The 12,861-nt window shown below is 40.4% G+C and overlaps 3 pseudogenes; all 3 read right to left on the bottom strand.

Moving 5' to 3' along the window:
• Positions 1-934: 934 nt before the first annotated feature.
• LOC115630385 lies at positions 935-2,541 on the bottom strand (annotated as a pseudogene).
• A 1,839-nt stretch (positions 2,542-4,380) lies between these two features.
• LOC115630384 lies at positions 4,381-6,763 on the bottom strand (annotated as a pseudogene).
• A 4,261-nt stretch (positions 6,764-11,024) lies between these two features.
• On the bottom strand, positions 11,025-12,660 carry LOC115630394 (annotated as a pseudogene).
• Positions 12,661-12,861: the final 201 nt, after the last annotated feature.

The raw sequence follows: 12,861 nt of genomic DNA, 5'->3' as shown, positions 1-12,861 counted from the left end.
TGTGGTCGTAGACACAACCACCTGTTGGTATCATATAGTTGACAGACCTGTTCCTACTCCCGCGTTCAGCATATTACAGGACATAACGTCGCGCAAAGTCTGCACCTCGCTGCCAGCACTGCCAATTCCATTGCTGTTCGTACTAGCGTTGTTAAATTATTGTAAGATATTGTGTACTTGGTGCCATTGCTGCTGCTGCTACTGTTGTGATTGCTAACTATATTAGCCATTTCTTGATCGGAATTGTTGCTTTTGTGTGCGTTGTGTTTGTGAAGTTCCGTTTGTTTGCGTTCTCCACCAATGCCTGCTTATCCGTTCTATGCTACTGCCTCTGGCCGTAATTATGAATAATACTCGTAAATGTTCCTTTTTTAAATAGGTGATGAATAGAGTTAAAATGCACAGATCTATGAGTACTTAATTAAAATATTTTTTTTTTTTATAAAATAATACCGTGTGTTGGAGTGCGAATTTTCCCGATTTTCCATTCGTATAACTAATTTTAGTCCCAGATGCCTTATGTGAATACGCAGAAAATGTGTATTTTGGAAATTCCCTCCCTCCGCGGGAGGCTCTCTACGTTTGGGCAGAGACACAAACTTATATTGACTATCGAACTCAGTTGAAAGTTGCTTAGTTAACTTTTGCAATTTTAAAAATTTATTTCGCACGTTATTACACACGTTAAATTGGATGACAATGCGTACAGGGCAGGACCACCTCAAACCACCACAGCCTTTTTTAGGTGAGTAAACTTTGTCGAAGTCACGCCACCTAATCGTGCACATTTAATATGCATAAAATTCTCGCACAACCAACACAAACCGAAGTTGATCAAAATCAATTGCATCTTAATTGTGCAAGACATTGTAGGCAGAATAAATATAAGGATGAATGAGCTTCATTGTTTTTGCGACGAAGTGTCCTTTGCCGCGGGGACCCGCCGCCCTGGAGCCTTTTCTCATTTCTTCGCGGACAAATAGTTCATGTGTTTTGTGGTTTCTTGGGCATTCCGAACTATCTCGGTCTCATCCTTGGTGCTTCCCTGGGCCTGTCAGTTCTCAGCATTCGGTTGGTGTATATGCGGCTGGGAACGTCGCGTGAAATTGCGATGACGCTGACGATATGATGCATTCGACTTTCCATCGTACATTTGTGATTTTGGTGATGAACTGCAACTATTTGACTCGTGCCCACTGGAGTTGTAGGCACAGTTCTTATCCTGATAAGAATTGTTTATGGACGTATTTTAGCGACGCGCAACGGTGAGTGATGTTGCTATTGCTGCTGCTTTTGGAACCGTGGTGACTTATCGTACGTATTACGATTGTGAAAGCGCCCTCCGCGCTTATAATTGCCAGGCTCATAATTGCTAATATATGGGCGTTCGCTGCGATCATCCCGTTGGTCCCAATTGGAGTTCACAATGCTGCTGTAATTGTTGCTGCCAAGATTCCTCTCATAACGTTCCTGGGAATGCTTACGACGATCGTGTATGGTATATAGACGTAAATTACCGCCATCGCTACGCACGATGTGGGTGGTCGTCATCGAGCTGGCGCTATAGCGACGTTGTTGGTTGCTCGAACGTCCGTTTTGATTATCACCATCGATGGGGCGATTAAAACGAGTCTTGCGCCAGCTAGGTGAAGGCTTAGTCTTATCACGATCTTCACTGTTTCCCACAGACGCGTATTGATCGAGTCCTTCGGAGCGGCTAATAATTTGAACAATAAAAATGTTATTTTTAAGAGAATGGTTTCCACAATCGCAACACTTACTCTTCATTGGCCACCTGAGGGTGTTTCAAAGGACGCGGTGATGTGCGCGGCTGATATGGGCGTCGGCTTTGGCGATTCACGCCTCCTTCGTTACTTGAATTTCTGTTGCTTTCTCGTGCTTGTTCGTGCTCGACTTGACTGTAAAGATCACCACTACCAATATCCGCCTCGCCAAAAACCAATATCGCAGAGCGAATCTTCACAGACTTGCTCGATCCATTTCTCAAAAGAATCGTGGGTGGACTATTTGTTTGGCTGGCATTATCAGTGTTACTTCTCCCATGTCCTTCTATATACGCACTTTGAGACTCTTGTTGCTGCTGGTACTGAGTCTGCGGCTGCCACAGCTACACTATTGTTATTAATACCATCGTCTTCCGCACTCTCAGCAACCAGGTAGTCTGAGTACATTGCCTCCAACTCGAAGCCAATGTGCTTAAAATGGCTGTAGAACAAATCCAACACCATAAGCAGCATAGCTTTTACTTTAGGCGTTAGCACCGGCTGCATTATCAAGGTGGCGTCTAATATGGTACAGTAGTTGGTCAATTTCTACCTTATGGCGCGAGCGCATTATCTCGCCATTAAGCGTAATCTGTGATAAAATCAAACGCGCCAATCGAGTATTTATTACCAATGAGGTGTCATTGATCTCCCTTGTAAGTAGATTGAGCAGCGATTCACCCAAAATTGTAATAGGTGCATTGTTGGCCAAACGAACGCGATGATAGTATTCGCCTAAAAGTGTTATGGAGGTTGTACAGACGATTCTGTCATGCTCTCGGTATGCGTCTGCATTGATGAAATTTGTCTCCAGGATCTTTAGCATAGCACTTCGGACCTTTGTCTCTTTCATAGCCAACGCATCGAAGTTCCGGGATGAAAAAGTAGAGCAAATTTCAGAGCAGTGTCTCCATCGCCTAATGCTTTATCGTTCATATACTCCATGGACTCACTGCAATATAAAATAAGAAATTATTAATATACTATTTTTTTGAGGCATATAATATATAAGGAAACAAAACTAATATTGCTCACAATGAGATATGTATTTGAAAAAATGGTCTATACGGTATTTAAGAAAGTTGTAAATTGTGGTAAAGAAACATGCTTAGCTCTGTGTGCACCAATGTTTACATGCATGTATTAGTAAATGTATGTATGTAATATTATTATTATTATTATTATTATTATTATTATTATTAGATATTATATTATTATTATTATTATTATTATTTATGATTATGATTATTATTATTATTTTATTATTATTATTATTATTATATTCTATATTATTATTATTATTATTCTTATTTATTATTATTATTCTTATTATTATTATTATTATTATATATATTTATATATCTTTTTATATATTAATCATCAATGGACTTATACACACCACAGCATCGATTCGTCGCGAATAATGTTGTAGAAATCCGTTTCTATGGCCTTTATCTTCCTGTTCAACAATATATACCATATCCTCCAGATCAAGGCCCTTCATCATGGCAATGATGTGGTCGTAGACACAACCACCTGTTGGTATCATATAGTTGACAGGACCTGTTCCTACTCCCGCGTTCAGCATATTACAGGACATAACGTCGCGCAAAGTCTGCACCTCGCTGCCAGCACTGCCAATTCCATTGCTGTTCGTACTAGCGTTGTTTAAATTATTGTAAGATATTGTGTACTTGGTGCCATTGCTGCTGCTGCTACTGTTGTGATTGCTAACTATATTAGCCATTTCTTGATCGGAATTGTTGCTGTTTGTGTGTGCGTTTGTTTGTGAAGTTCCGTTTGTTTGCGTTCTCCACCAATGCCTGCTTATCCGTTCTATGCTACTGCCTCTGGCCGTAATTATGAATAATACTCGTAAATGTTCCTTTTTTTAAATAGGTGATGAATAGAGTTAAAATGCACAGATCTATGAGTACTTAATTAAATATTTTTTTTTTTTATAAAATAATACCGTGTGTTGGAGTGGCGAATTTTCCCGATTTCCATTCGTATAACTAATTTTAGTCCCAGATGCCTTATGTGAATACGCAGAAAATGTGTATTTTGGAAATTCCCTCCCTCCGCGGGGCCTCTAGAAATTGAGGCTCTAACCTACGTTTGGCAGAGACACAAACTATATTGACTATCGAACTCAGTTGAAAGTTGCTTAGTTAACTTTGCAATTTTAAAAATTTATTTCGCACGTTATTACACACGTTAATTGGATGACAATGCGTACAGGGCAGGACCACCTCAAACCACCACAGCCTTTTTTAGGTGAGTAAACTTTGTCGAAGTCACGCCACCTAATCGTGCACATTTAATATGCATAAAATTCTCGCAACAACCAACACAAACCGAAGTTGATCAAATCAATTGCATCTTTAATTGTGCAAAGACATTGTAGGCAGAATAAATATAAGGATGAATGAGCTTCATTGTTTTTTGCGACGAAGTGTCCTTTTGCCGCGGGGACCCGCCGCCTGGAGCCTTTTCTCATTTCTTCGCGGACAAAATAGTCATGTGTTTTGTGGTTTCTTGGGCATTCCGAACCTATCTCGGTCTCATCCTTGGTGCTTCCCTGGGCTGTCAGTTCTCAGCATTCGTTTGGTGTATATGCGGCTGGGAACGTCGCGTGAAATTGCGATGGACGCTGACGATATGATGCATTCGACTTTCCATCGTACATTTGTGATTTTGGTGATGAACTGCAACTATTTGACTCGTGCCCACTGGAGTTGTAGGCACAGTTCTTATCCTGATAAGAATTGTTTATGGACGTATTTTAGCGACGCCACGGTGAGTGATGTTGCTATTGCTGCTTGCTTTTGGAACCGTGGTGACTTATCGTACGTATTACGATTGTGAAAGCGCCCTCCGCGCTTATAATTGCCAGGCTCATAATTGCTAATATATGGGCGTTCGCTGCGATCATCCCGTTGGTCCCAATTGGAGTTCACAATGCCTGCTGTAATTTGTTGCTGCCAAGATTCCTCTCATAACGTTCCTGGGAATGCTTACGACGATCGTGTATGGTATATAGACGTAAATTACCGCCATCGCTAACGCACGATGTGGTGGTCGTCATCGAAGCTGGCGCTATAGCGACGTTGTGTGGTTGCTCGAACGTCCGTTTTGATTATCACCATCGATGGGGGCGATTAAAACGAGTCTTGCGCCAGCTAGGTGAAGGCTTAGTCTTATCACGATCTTCACTGTTTCCCACAGACGCGTATTGATCGAGTCCTTCGGAGCGGCTAATAATTGAACAATAAAAATGTTATTTTTAAGAGAATGGTTTCCCACAATCGCAACACTTACTCTTCATTGGCCACCTGAGGGTGTTTCAAAGACGCGGTGATGTGCGCGGCTGATATGGGCGTCGGCTTTGGCGATTCACGCCTCCTTCGTTACTTGAATTTCTGTTGCTTTCTCGTGCTTGTTCGTGCTCGACTTGACTGTAAAAGATCACCACTACCAATATCCGCCCTCGCCAAAACCAATATCGCAGAGCGAATCTTCACAGACTTGCTCGATCCATTTCTCAAAAGAATCGTGGGTGGACTTATTTGTTTGGCTGGCATTATCAGTGTTACTTCTCCATGTCCTTCTATATACGCACTTTGAGACTCTTGTTGCTGCTGGTACTGAGTCTGCGGCTGCACAGCTACACTATTGTTATTAATACCATCGTCTTCCGCACTCTCAGCAACCAGGTAGTCTGAGTACATTGCCTCCAACTCGAAGCCAATGTGCTTAAAATGGCTGTAGAACAAATCCAACACCATAAGCAGCATAGCTTTTACTTTAGGCGTTAGCACCGTCTGCATTATCAGGTGGCGTCCTAATATGGTACAGTAGTTGGTCAATTTCTACCTTATGGCGCGAGCGCATTATCTCGCCATTAAGCGTAATCTGTGATAAAATCAAACGCGCCAATCGAGTATTTATTACCAATGAGGTGTCATTGATCTCCCTTGTAAGTAGATTGAGCAGCGATTCACCCCAAAATTGTAATAGGTGCAATTGTTGGCCAAACGAACGCGATGATAGTATTCGCCTAAAAGTGTTATGGAGTTGTACAGACGATTCTTGTCATGCTCTCGGTATGCGTCTGCATTGATGAAATTTGTCTCCAGGATCTTTAGCATAGCACTTCGGACCTTTGTCTCTTTCATAGCCAACGCATCGAAGTTCCGGGATGAAAAAAGTAGAGCAAATTTCAGAGCAGTGTCTCCATCGCCTAATGCTTTATCGTTCATATACTCCATGGACTCACTGCAATATAAAATAAGAAAATTATTAATATACTATTTTTTTTGAGGCATATAATATATAAGGAAACAAAACTAATATTGCTCACAATGAGATATGTATTTTTGAAAAAATGGTCTATACGGTATTTAAGAAAGTTGTAAATTGTGGTAAAGAAACATGCTTAGCTCTGTGTGCACCAATGTTTACATGCATGTATTAGTAAATGTATGTATGTATATATTATATTATTATTATTATTATTTATTATTATTATTATTATTATTATATATTATTATTATATTATTATTATTATTATTAGGATTATTATTATTATTATTATTATTATTATTATTATTATTATTATTATATTATTATTATTATTATTATTATATATTATTATTATTATTATATATTATATATTATTATTATTATTATTCTTATTATTATTATTATTATTATTATTATTATTATATATTATTTATATATCTTTTTATATATTAATCATCAATGGACTTATACACACCACAGCATCGATTCGTCGCGAATAATGTTGTAGAAATCCGTTTCTATGGCCTTTATCTTCCTGTTCAACATATACCATTATCCTCCAGATCAAGGCCCTTCATCATGGCAATGATGTGGTCGTAGACACAACCACCTGTTGGTATCATATAGTTGACAGGACCTGTTCCTACTCCCGCGTTCAGCATATTACAGGTCATAACGTCGCGCAAAAGTCTGCACCTCGCTGCCAGCACTGCCAATTCCATTGCTGTTCGTACTAGCGTTGTTTAAATTATTGTAAGATATTGTGTACTTGGTGCCATTGCTGCTGCTGCTACTGTTTGTGATTGCTAACTATATTAGCCATTTCTTGATCGGAATTGTTGCTTGTTTGTGTGCGTTGTGTTTGTGAAGTTCCGTTTGTTTGCGTTCTCCACCAATGCCTGCTTATCCGTTCTATGCTACTGCCTCTGGCCGTAATTAGGAATAATACTCGTAAATGTTCCTTTTTTTAAATAGGTGATGAATAGAGTTAAAATGCACAGATCTATGAGTACTTAATTAAAATATTTTTTTTTTTTATAAAATAATACCGTGTGTTGGAGTGCGAATTTTCCCGATTTTCCATTCGTATAACTAATTTTAGTCCCAGATGCCTTATGTGAATACGCAGAAAATGTGTATTTTGGAAATTCCCTCCCTCCGCGGGGCCTCTAGAAATTGAGGCTCTAACCTACGTTTGGGCAGAGACACAAACTTATATTGACTATCGAACTCAGTTGAAAGTTGCTTAGTTAACTTTTGCAATTTTAAAAATTTATTTCGCACGTTATTACACACGTTAAATTGGATGACAATGCGTACAGGGCAGGACCACCTCAAACCACCACAGCCTTTTTTAGGTGAGTAAACTTTGTCGAAGTCACGCACCTAATCGTGCACATTTAATATGCATAAAATTCTCGCACAACCAACACAAACCGAAGTTGATCAAAATCAATTGCATCTTTAATTGTGCAAGACATTGTAGGCAGAATAAAATATAAGGATGAATGAGCTTCATTGTTTTGCAGACGAAGTGTCCTTTTGCCGCGGGGACCCGCCGCCCTGGAGCCTTTTCTCATTTTCGCGGACAAATAGTTCATGTGTTTTGTGGTTTCTTGGGCATTCCGAACTATCTCGGTCTCATCCTTGGGTGCTTCCCTGGGCCTGTCAGTTCTCACATTCGGTTGGTGTATATGCGCTGGGAACGTCGCGTGAAATTGCGATGACGCTGACGATATGATGCATTCGACTTTCCATCGTACATTTGTGATTTTGGTGATGAACTGCAACTATTTGACTCGTGCCCACTGGAGTTGTAGGCACAGTTTCTTATCCTGATAAGAATTGTTTATGGACGTATTTAGCGACGCCACGGTGAGTGATTTGCTATTGCTGCTGCTTTTGGAACCGTGGTGACTTATCGTACGTATTACGATTGTGAAAGCGCCCTCCGCGCTTATATTGCCAGGCTCATAATTGCTAATATATGGGCGTTTCGCTGCGATCATCCCGTTGGTCCCAATTGGAGTTTCACAATGCTGCTGTAATTGTTGCTGCCAAGATTCCTCTCATAACGTTCCTGGGAATGCTTACGACGATCGTGTAATGGTATATAGACGTAAATTACCGCCATCGCTACGCACGATGTGGTGGTCGTCATCGAAGCTGCGCTATAGCGACGTTGTTGGTTGCTCGAACGTCCGTTTTGATTATCACCATCGATGGGGCGATTAAAACGAGTCTTGCGCCAGCTAGGTGAAGGCTTAGTCTTATCACGATCTTCACTGTTTCCCACAGACGCGTATTGATCGAGTCCTTCGGAGCGGCTAAGTAATTTGAACAATAAAAATGTTATTTTTAAGAGAATGGTTTCCACAATCGCAACACTTACTCTTCATTGGCCACCTGAGGGTGTTTCAAAGGACGCGGTGATGTGCGCGGCTGATATGGGCGTCGGCTTTGGCGATTCACGCCTCCTTCGTTACTTGAATTTCTGTTGCTTTCTCGTGCTTGTTCGTGCTCGACTTGACTGTAAAGATCACCACTACCAATATCCGCCTCGCCCAAAACCAATATCGCAGAGCGAATCTTCACAGACTTGCTCGATTCCATTTCTTCAAAAGAATCGTGGGTGGACTTATTTGTTTGGCTGGCATTATCAGTGTTACTTCTCCCATGTCCTTCTATATACGCACTTTGAGACTCTTGTTGCTGGCTGGTACCTGAGTCTGCGCTGCACAGCTACACTATTGTTATTAATACCATCGTCTTCCGCACTCTCAGCAACCAGGTAGTCTGAGTACATTGCCTCCAACTCGAAGCCAATGTGCTTAAAATGGCCTGTAGAACAAATCCAACACCATAAGCAGCATAGCTTTTACTTTAGAGGCGTTAGCACCGGTTGCATTATCAGGTGGCGTCTAATATGGTACAGTAGTTGGTCAATTTCTACCTTATGGCGCGAGCGCATTATCTCGCCATTAAGCGTAATCTGTGATAAAATCAAACGCGCCAATCGAGTATTTATTACCAATGAGGTGTCATTGATCTCCCTTGTAAGTAGATTGAGCAGCGATTCACCCAAAATTGTAATAGGGTGCATGTTTGGCCAAACGAACGCGATGATAGTATTCGCCTAAAGTGTTATGGAGTTGTACAGACGATTCTGTCATGCTCTCGGTATGCGTCTGCATTGATGAATTGTCTCCAGGAATCTTAGCATAGCACTTCGGACCTTTGTCTCTTTCATAGCCAACGCATCGAAGTTCCGGGATGAAAAAAAGTAGAGCAAATTTCAGAGCAGTGTCCTCCATCGCCTAATGCTTTAATCGTTCATATACTCCATGGACTCACTGCAATATAAAATAAGAAAATTATTAATATACTATTTTTTGAGGCATATAATATATATAGGATAACAAAACTAATATTGCTCACAATGAGATATGTATTTTTGAAAAAATGGTCTATACGGTATTTAAGAAAGTTGTAAATTGTGGTAACAGAAACATGCTTAGCTCTGTGTGCACCAATGTTTACATGCATGTATTAGTAAATGTAGGTCTATATTATTATTATTATTAGATTATTATTATTATTATTATTATTATGTATTATTATTATTATTATTATTATTATTCTTATTATTATTAGTCATTCATTATTATTAGTATTATTATTATTCTTATTATTATTATTATTATTACTTATTATTATTATTCTTATTATTATTATTATTAGTATTATTATTATTTTATTATGATTATTATATATTATTTATATATCTCTTTTATATATTAATCCATCATGGACTTATACACACCACAGCATCGATTCGTCGCGAATAATGGTGTAGGAAATCCGTTTCTAGGCTTTATCTTCCTGTTCAACAATATACCATCATCCTCCAGATCAAGGCTCTTCATCAGGGCAATGATGTGGTCGTAGACACAACCACCTGTTGGTATCATATAGTTTGACAGGACCTGTTCCTACTCCCGCGTTCAGCATATTACAGGACTGCCCAGCACTGCCAATTCCAATTGCTGTTCGTACTAGCGTTGTTTAAATTATTGTAAGATATTGTGTACTTGGTGCCATTGCTGCTGCGCTGCTACTGTTGTGATTGCTAACTATATTAGCCATTTCTTGATCGGAATTGTTGCTGTTTGTGTGCGTTGTGTTTGTGAAGTTCCGTTTGTTTGCGTTCTCCACCAATGCCTGCTTATCCGTTCTATGCTACTGCCTCTGGCCGTAATTATGAATAATACTCGTAAATGTTCCTTTTTTTAAATAGGTGATGAATAGAGTTAAAATGCACAGATCTATGAGTACTTAATTAAAATATTTTTTTTTTTTATAAAATAATACCGTGTGTTGGAGTGCGAATTTTCCCCGATTTTCCATTCGTATAACTAATTTTAGTCCCAGATGCCTTATGTGAATACGCAGAAAATGTGTATTTTGGAAATTCCCTCCCTCCGCGGGGCCTCTAGAAATTGAGGCTCTAACCTACGTTTGGGCAGAGACACAACTTATATTGACTATCGAACTCAGTTGAAAGTTGCTTAGTTAACTTTTGCAATTTTAAAAATTTATTTCGCACGTTATTACACACGTTAAATTGGATGACAATGCGTACAGGGCAGGACCACCTCAAACCACCACAGCCTTTTTTAGGTGAGTAAACTTTGTCGAAGTCACGCCACCTAATCGTGCACATTTAATATGCATAAAATTCTCGCACAACCAACACAAACCGAAGTTGATCAAAATCAATTGCATCTTTAATTGTGCAAGACATTGTAGGCAGAATAAATATAAGGATGAATGAGCTTCATTGTTTTTGCGACGAAGTGTCCTTTTGCCGCGGGGACCCGCCGCCCTGGAGCCTTTTCTCATTTCTTCGCGGACAAATAGTTCATGTGTTTTTGTGGTTTCTTGGGCATTCCGAACTATCTCGGTCTCATCCTTGGTGCTTCCCTGGGCCTGTCAGTTCTCAGCATTCGGTTGGTGTATATGCGGCTGGGAACGTCGCGTGAAATTGCGATGACGCTGACGATATGATGCATTCGACTTTCCATCGTACATTTGTGATTTTGGTGATGAACTGCAACTATTTGACTCGTGCCCACTGGAGTTGTAGGCACAGTTCTTATCCTGATAAGAATTGTTTATGGACGTATTTAGCGACGCCACGGTGAGTGATGTTGCTATTGCTGCTGCTTTTGGAACCGTGGTGACTTATCGTACGTATTACGATTGTGAAAGCGCCCTCCGCGCTTATAATTGCCAGGCTCATAATTGCTAATATATGGGCGTTCGCTGCGATCATCCCGTTGGTCCCAATTGGAGTTCACAATGCTGCTGTAATTGTTGCTGCCAAGATTCCCTCTCATAACGTTCCTGGGAATGCTTACGACGATTCGTATATGGTATATAGACGTAAATTACCGCCATCGCTACGCACGATGTGGTGGTCGTCATCGAAGCTGGCGCTATAGCGACGTTGTTGGTTGCTCGAACGTCCGTTTTGATTATCACCATCGATGGGGCGATTAAAACGAGTCTTGCGCCAGCTAGGTGAAGGCTTAGTCTTATCACGATCTTCACTGTTTCCCACAGACGCGTATTGATCGAGTCCTTCGGAGCGGCTAATAATTTGAACAATAAAAATGTTATTTTTAAGAGAATGGTTTCCACAATCGCAACACTTACTCTTCATTGGCCACCTGAGGGTGTTTCAAAGGACGCGGTGATGTGCGCGGCTGATATGGGCGTCGGCTTTGGCGATTCACGCCTCCTTCGTTACTTGAATTTCTGTTGCTTTCTCGTGCTTGTTCGTGCTCGACTTGACTGTAAAGATCACCACTACCAATATCCGCCTCGCCAAAACCAATATCGCAGAGCGAATCTTCACAGACTTGCTCGATCCATTTCTCAAAAGAATCGTGGGTGGACTTATTTGTTTGGCTGGCATTATCAGTGTTACTTCTCCCATGTCCTTCTATATACGCACTTTGAGACTCTTGTTGCTGCTGGTACTGAGTCTGCGGCTGCACAGCTACACTATTGTTATTAATACCATCGTCTTCCGCACTCTCAGCAACCAGGTAGTCTGAGTACATTGCCTCCAACTCGAAGCCAATGTGCTTAAAATGGCTGTAGAACAAATCCAACACCATAAGCAGCATAGCTTTTACTTTAGGCGTTAGCACCGGTTGCATTATCAGGTGGCGTCTAATATGGTACAGTAGTTGGTCAATTTCTACCTTATGGCGCGAGCGCATTATCTCGCCATTAAGCGTAATCTGTGATAAAATCAAACGCGCCAATCGAGTATTTATTACCAATGAGGTGTCATTGATCTCCCTTGTAAGTAGATTGAGCAGCGATTCACCCAAAATTGTAATAGGTGCATTGTGGCCAAACGAACGCGATGATAGTATTCGCCTAAAAGTGTTATGGAGTTGTACAGACGATTCTTGTCATGCTCTCGGTATGCGTCTGCATTGATGAAATTTGTCTCCAGGATCTTTAGCATAGCACTTCGGACCTTTGTCTCTTTCATAGCCAACAGCATCGAAGTTCCGGGATGAAAAAAAGTAGAGCAAATTTCAGAGCAGGTGTCTCCATCGCCTAATGCTTATCGTTCTATATACTCCATGGACTCACTGCAATATAAAATAAGAAAAATTAGTAATATACTATTTTTTGAGGCATATAATATATATAGATAACAAAACTAATATTGCTCACAATGAGATATGTA

Source organism: Scaptodrosophila lebanonensis, unplaced genomic scaffold (assembly GCF_003285725.1).
Source record: "Scaptodrosophila lebanonensis strain 11010-0011.00,11010-0021.00 unplaced genomic scaffold, SlebRS2 tig00000589-arrow-arrow-pilon, whole genome shotgun sequence".
In the NCBI taxonomy this organism is placed as follows: Eukaryota; Metazoa; Arthropoda; class Insecta; order Diptera; family Drosophilidae; genus Scaptodrosophila; species Scaptodrosophila lebanonensis.
Note: the sequence above shows the minus strand (reverse complement) of the source record. Positions and strands in the feature narration are given on the sequence as shown.